Genomic DNA, 5,814 nt, shown 5'->3' on the forward strand with positions numbered 1-5,814 from the left:
CTTTGATGACCCCATTCATCCACTCGAACGGCATCATGTTGTGAAGGAATGTCGGTCTGAGGTCGATGATGTCGTCCACGATGTGGACACACAGATGCACCATGACGTCATAGAACGCGGGCGGGAAGTACATCTCAAGCTCACATAGTATGACAACAATCTCTTCCTGTAGCCTTTGGAGCTGCTTCACACTTATGGACTATCGAGATATAAGGTCGAAGAAGTTGCAGAGACCAGTAAGCATGTCATGGACGTGCTTGTCCATTATCCCTCTAATGGCAACCGGTAGTATCTGCGTCATCATCACGTGACAGTCATGAGACTTCATCCCGCTGATCCTTTTCTTCTTGGGGTCTAGAAATCTGCTTATCTTCCCACAGTAACCGGAACTGACTTTGATTCCCATAGGGCACTTGATGAATTGATCGATCTCCTTCACACTTAAGGTGAAGCAAGAAGGGGGAAATAATTCTCCTCGTTCTTGTTGACTTTTCTGCCCCTTTCCCCCTCCTCCATCTCTATCTCCGTCCCCTCCATCAACTTTTTACGGTGGAGATCTTTCCTGATCTTCAATTCTTCCAAGTCTTTCCTTGCCTTCGTCCCATCCTTGGTCTTCTCCGGCATGTTCATCAGTGTGCCAAGAAAGCTCTTGAGGACATTCTTCGTGATATGCATTTGATCAAGGCAACGAGGCGTGTCGTGATTGGGCCAGAACTCCAAGTCCTAGAAAACAGACCTCGTTTTCCATACCTTCAGCAGCTGCTCCGGCGCCTTTTTGATCTTTCCCGGCGCAGGGCATTGTTCCCAGTTTCTCAATAGCTCATTGATTTCGGCGCTGCTCCTCTTACGTGGAGGTCCTCGAAGCTGAGCCAACCCATTGAATAGTTCTCCATGCTTTCTCCACGGGTCATCCTTCTCGATCCATCTATGATGTCCCATGTATATGATTTTCCCGGACCCGCCATCTTTCATTGAAGTAAGCTGCTGAGACGTTGTATCATCCATGCACCTCGTAACCGAGATAGTCATGCACCATCATCATCAGCGCGACTCTCATATGGAAATATTCTCCTTTGCTGGCGGCCCATGTCCATGCCGGTGTTTTCCATAACGTGTCTAGCTCCTCTTGCAGAAGCCCCATATACAGGTTAATACTATTTCCCGGTTGTTTCGGCCCTTGAATCAGCATGCTCATGTCTATGTACTTTGTCTTCATGCACTTCCATGGGGGAGGTTGTACATCCATACAAACACGGGCCATGTGCTCTGGTTCGTGTTCTGGTTTCCAAACGGATTCATGCCATCGGTACTCGCACCAAGCACGATGTTCCTTGGATCTTCTGCAGCAAATCCATATATGGCGTTGAATGCTCTCCACTGGCTACCATCTATGAGGTGTCTCAGCCTCGGATCATCTCCATCATCAGGTTTCTTCCTCTCCGTGCGCCAGCGCTTGAGCTTTGCTTCCTTAGGATCTACAAAATACCGCTGCAGACGGGGAGTGATCGGAAAGTACCGTACAACTTTCTGAGGAGGTTTCTTTCTTGCCTTCTTGTATCGAGAAGCATTGCACACTGGACAGCTGGTTTTTTCCGTGTGCTCACCCCGATAAATGACGCAACCGTCGATGCATGCGTGGTACCTAATGTGCGGCAAATTAAAAGGGCAAACGATTTTCTTGGCCTCCTCGACACTAGTAGGACACAGGTTCCCCGTGGGAAGAACTTTATTATGTAGATATTTCAAATGCTCATTGAGGCTTTTATCTGTCCATTTGTTTTTGGCCTTCATCTTTAGAAGTTCGAGCATGAAACTCAAGCGGGTCACCTCAGGATCGCAACCGTCATACAATGGAGTCCTCGAGTCTACTTCAAGTTGCGCCAGCTTGGCCTCCTCTCTAGAAGCAGCTCTCTCGCTAGTCGCACTCTTGCGAAGGAGGTCTTGAACATGAGGGTCCTGCACGATTGCACTTATTAGCATCGAAGACTGCGGCGTGACCGCCGCCTCTACTCCGCCATGTCTGGACTCTTCTTCGTCGTGTCTGGAATCTTCTCCGATGCCGTCATTTCCGAACTCTTTCCCGCCGACATGTCCGGCGCCATCATCTTCATGTCGATCGGTCATCTCTTCGTCTGGCCCCATGTCGTTATTCCCTGCCATGTGGACGTCCTCATCATCATCTTATTCACTTAGCCACTGAGTATAGCCATCCATGAAACCATTCATCAGCAGGTGCGCCTTCAAAGTGCCATGATCAAAAGGGTCCAAAAGGACTCCTTCCTAGCATCTTGCACACGAACATCTAATCCTAGTCCGATTATTGGCATACATGTCCATCACCGCGGATTGCATGTACCGCTCCACCTTCCATCCACTCGCCTTCATGACCGACTGCACGGTATAACAAGCAAAAGGGTTATTAAATAAATAATGCATGCTTCAAAGTCATATATATATATATATATATATATATATATATATATATTTGGCATGACCTTGCCTAAAAATAGGACATATTGAGTTTGCTCGAAATTCACCGAAACGGAAATAAATCGACATTTCGGCAAAACATAAGCAACTCGAGGGCAATGTCACTCGCACAAATCTCTCCATATATATATATATATATATATATATATATATATATATATATATATATATATATATATATATATATATATATATATATATATATATCCCAAACGCACATATTCTCATTCACACACATATTCCCATTCTTGAAATGAACAACTTTTTACTCACCTATATATATAGCATTATTCTGATCCCAGGATCAGAATAGTTATTTGGATCACGATCGGCTATAAGGGCCCGACAGTAGATCGTGAGGAACCCACCAGATCCCGATCGGTACAAGGGAAAAAACACCACCCACCCGCTCCCCACAGCCCACTCCCCTTCCCTAACCTCTCCCGATCTCACCACCGCCTCCCTGCCCGCGCTGCCATTGGCCCGCACCAGATCGCCTCGGCACAGCCGCCGCCCTCACTAGATCGCCCCGCCACAGCCGCCGCCCTCACCAGATCGCCCCGCCACCGCGGTCTCCCTCCTCGGTCGTGCCACCACCATAGTTTCCCTCCCCAAATCATGCCACAGCTGCCACCTCCGGCCTCCTCTGCACAACACCCCTGCTCCTTGACCTTCGTGCGCGGCATTGCGCCGTAACCGCCGCCGCCATCCAACCCCAAACGCCATTAACCTGGGCGCCCCCCTCCCGCTTGCTCCGACGCGGATCCGGTCAACCCCGCAACTCTCCCCTCCGGTGAGCATCCTCTTCTCCTTCTCTACCTACGGCGTCCCACCCCTTCCCTCACCTCCTTCCGTGTCCGCGGCAGCACACAAAGCCGTTCAACCCCACTGCCTCGGGCCGTTCAACGATGCGGCACCAGGACGTTCAACCCCACTTCCAGGATGCTCCGACGAGGCCGAGATCTTTCCTCTGTTCACCCAACTCTCTCTCAGGGAGGATTTGAACTTCTTTGAATTTGAAAGAAAATTGCTTGCAATTTTTTTTTCTGTATATTTGGTTTCTGAAAAATGCACTTGGATGTGATGGATGAAATTAGTTTGAGCATAGTTGAACTACAGTTTGTTTACAAAAAGTTGTGAAAATTGCAGGTTTGTTCGAAGCTGACGGCGCTCCATATGTGCAGCAGCACCGCTGCCGCTACAGCTAATCAGCCACTGCTTGTCAGTACAGTTGCTGGCCCATGCATTACACACTTAAAAAGTGATTCGTGGTGCCACCAAGAACCATACATCTGCATGTTCTTAGCACTTCTTTCTCTCTCTCTAATTAGTTCTCAGTGGAGGTAGTGCATCATCTGCCTTGTGTCAACTTGTTCAAACAGGTATTAATCTTGTGTACTAACCGATTTAATGGCCAAGTTTTTGTCTGGATGTGATGCTACTAATCTAATATTTGAAAAGCTTTCCCATAAGATGAATGTGTGGGTGGGGATCCTCTGGCCGCACGACAACCACCAAACCCGCGTCGCAAGCCGCTGGGATCCTGCCTCCATGCAACCTTACTCCACATGTTATCGTGACCTTCCTCTACTTGCCGCCGTGACCAGCAGCGGCCATGACCCTCCAAGCGCCGGCGCAGCTACACTCCACCGCTGTCGGTGGGCCGCCAACCACCACCACCTCATACAACCCGATAGCTCCCTCCACAAACTAGCGCCGCCTGCCCCCACTACATCTGCCACCTCCTGTAGTCTCTGCACAGCGGCGGCACCTTCCCATGTTGTATACCCGCATCCTCTACCTTCGTCTACAAGCGTCTCAATCCCCAGCAACACCCCTGTCTGTGCAGAATGCTTTTGTTCTTCAGTTTGGGAAGATTTGAACTTCTGAAGAAACTTTATTGAGAAACGACACCCACCATCTTGGCATTAATCAAATCCAGGTGAAAAAATGAAGTATTGCATCAACAGAAAAGCAGACTACAAAAAAGATATTATTTTGAATGTGAACCTGCGTGCATTATATAGAAATTATGGATGTTACTTCTGTGGTACTCATCTTACCATACACGTACAAACACATGTTACTCTTATAGTACTCATCTTCCCATACAGGTACAGAATAGATGCAGAGAAAATAGTATGTGAATACTGGTACAAACTCCATTTTGCATTATTCTTGCCGTAGATGACGGATTGTTTGCTTTCAGGACTTGAATCTTGGTTTTATTGAGAAGGTGGCTTGTCGGATGTTGTCGCCATGGATGACGACGGTGATCTCGTTCTCAATCGGAGAATGAAGAGACACTGTAAGGTGTTTGTTTTGTGGCTATATTTCCGTTGTTGGTGTGTTACGAATTTGATTGATGTTCCTTGGTTTGCAGGGAGAAGGGACGAGGATCATGTCCTCACCGTGCAGCATGGCGTCACCTCTTCGCTCCGGAGCGTCGGTCTTCTTGCGGGAGAGCATTCAGTGTCGGATTTCCTACTATGTATCGTCCTTCTTTCATTTGTGGTCCATTGTTTTCTATTGTTGGTTTACAGGTTTGGAAGGCAGCCATGCTGCTAACCTGACTTTGTGTTGCACAAGAGCTTCACGTCGTCTGAATGCGACGGTGTTACTGCCATGGAGATCGGTGTTGGGATAGGTGATGGCTTGCTATGAAATTTAGTGAATGAGAAAATTGACTTATTGCTGTGCTTGTACAACTGTGTAATTTTTCTGATTTTTTATTTGTTTTTGTGAAGGTCAAAATGTTGTGTCCGAGAAGTTCAAGTATGTTAGTTTATATTGTATTATTGAGAAGCTCCAACTTGTTGTAGGAGTGCATTGAGAAACAGAGTGAAAATATCTATAAAAATGTAAGTTCGGGAGGATTAAAAAGGAAAAGGAAGAAAGAAAAAGCTCACACTTTTGTCGTTGATATTTACAGTGACAAATAAGCAACAAGTTCATGTTTGTCAACCATTGAAGTTCATGTATATGGTAGTTGATGATTGTTGTGTGCACTTAGGGGAGCACAAAAAAATGCGGCTGGCCAAGGTCCGTGGATGTTGAACTTTCGTTCAGTGAGTGGCGTGTGTCTCAAAAACAAATTGTGTTCACAAAAACAAAAACAAAAAAAGATGCAAAAAAGAGACAAACCCAAGTATTTTCGTAGGGAAAATAATGACAAGTTCAAATTGTTCAAATATGGAAGCTCAAAAATGTTAAAAATAAATCCAAAAATTTCTAGTACTCTCCTCCCACCTATTTTGTCTGGATATAAAAATATAGACCCTCTCTCTTGAAAACAAAAAAAAAACTAAGGAATTTCACACACAA

The 5,814-nt window shown here is 46.4% G+C and overlaps 1 long non-coding RNA gene across 3 annotated transcripts; it reads left to right on the forward strand.

Annotated features, from left to right (window-relative positions):
* The first annotated feature begins 2,871 nt into the window (after positions 1–2,871).
* Positions 2,872–5,413, forward strand: LOC123086189 (uncharacterized). 3 transcript variants are annotated; one of them, XR_006440631.1, is made up of 4 exons: positions 2,872–3,283; positions 3,640–4,798; positions 4,874–5,137; positions 5,238–5,295. It is a non-coding gene; the product is annotated as an uncharacterized lncRNA (long non-coding RNA). The 3 variants fall into 3 exon arrangements; XR_006440630.1 differs by having other exon boundaries at positions 3,357–4,798; positions 4,874–5,413; XR_006440629.1 differs by having other exon boundaries at positions 4,874–5,295.
* The last annotated feature ends 401 nt before the right edge of the window (positions 5,414–5,814 follow it).

This window comes from Triticum aestivum, chromosome 4A, assembly GCF_018294505.1.
Source record: "Triticum aestivum cultivar Chinese Spring chromosome 4A, IWGSC CS RefSeq v2.1, whole genome shotgun sequence".
Lineage (NCBI taxonomy): Eukaryota > Viridiplantae > Streptophyta > Magnoliopsida > Poales > Poaceae > Triticum > Triticum aestivum.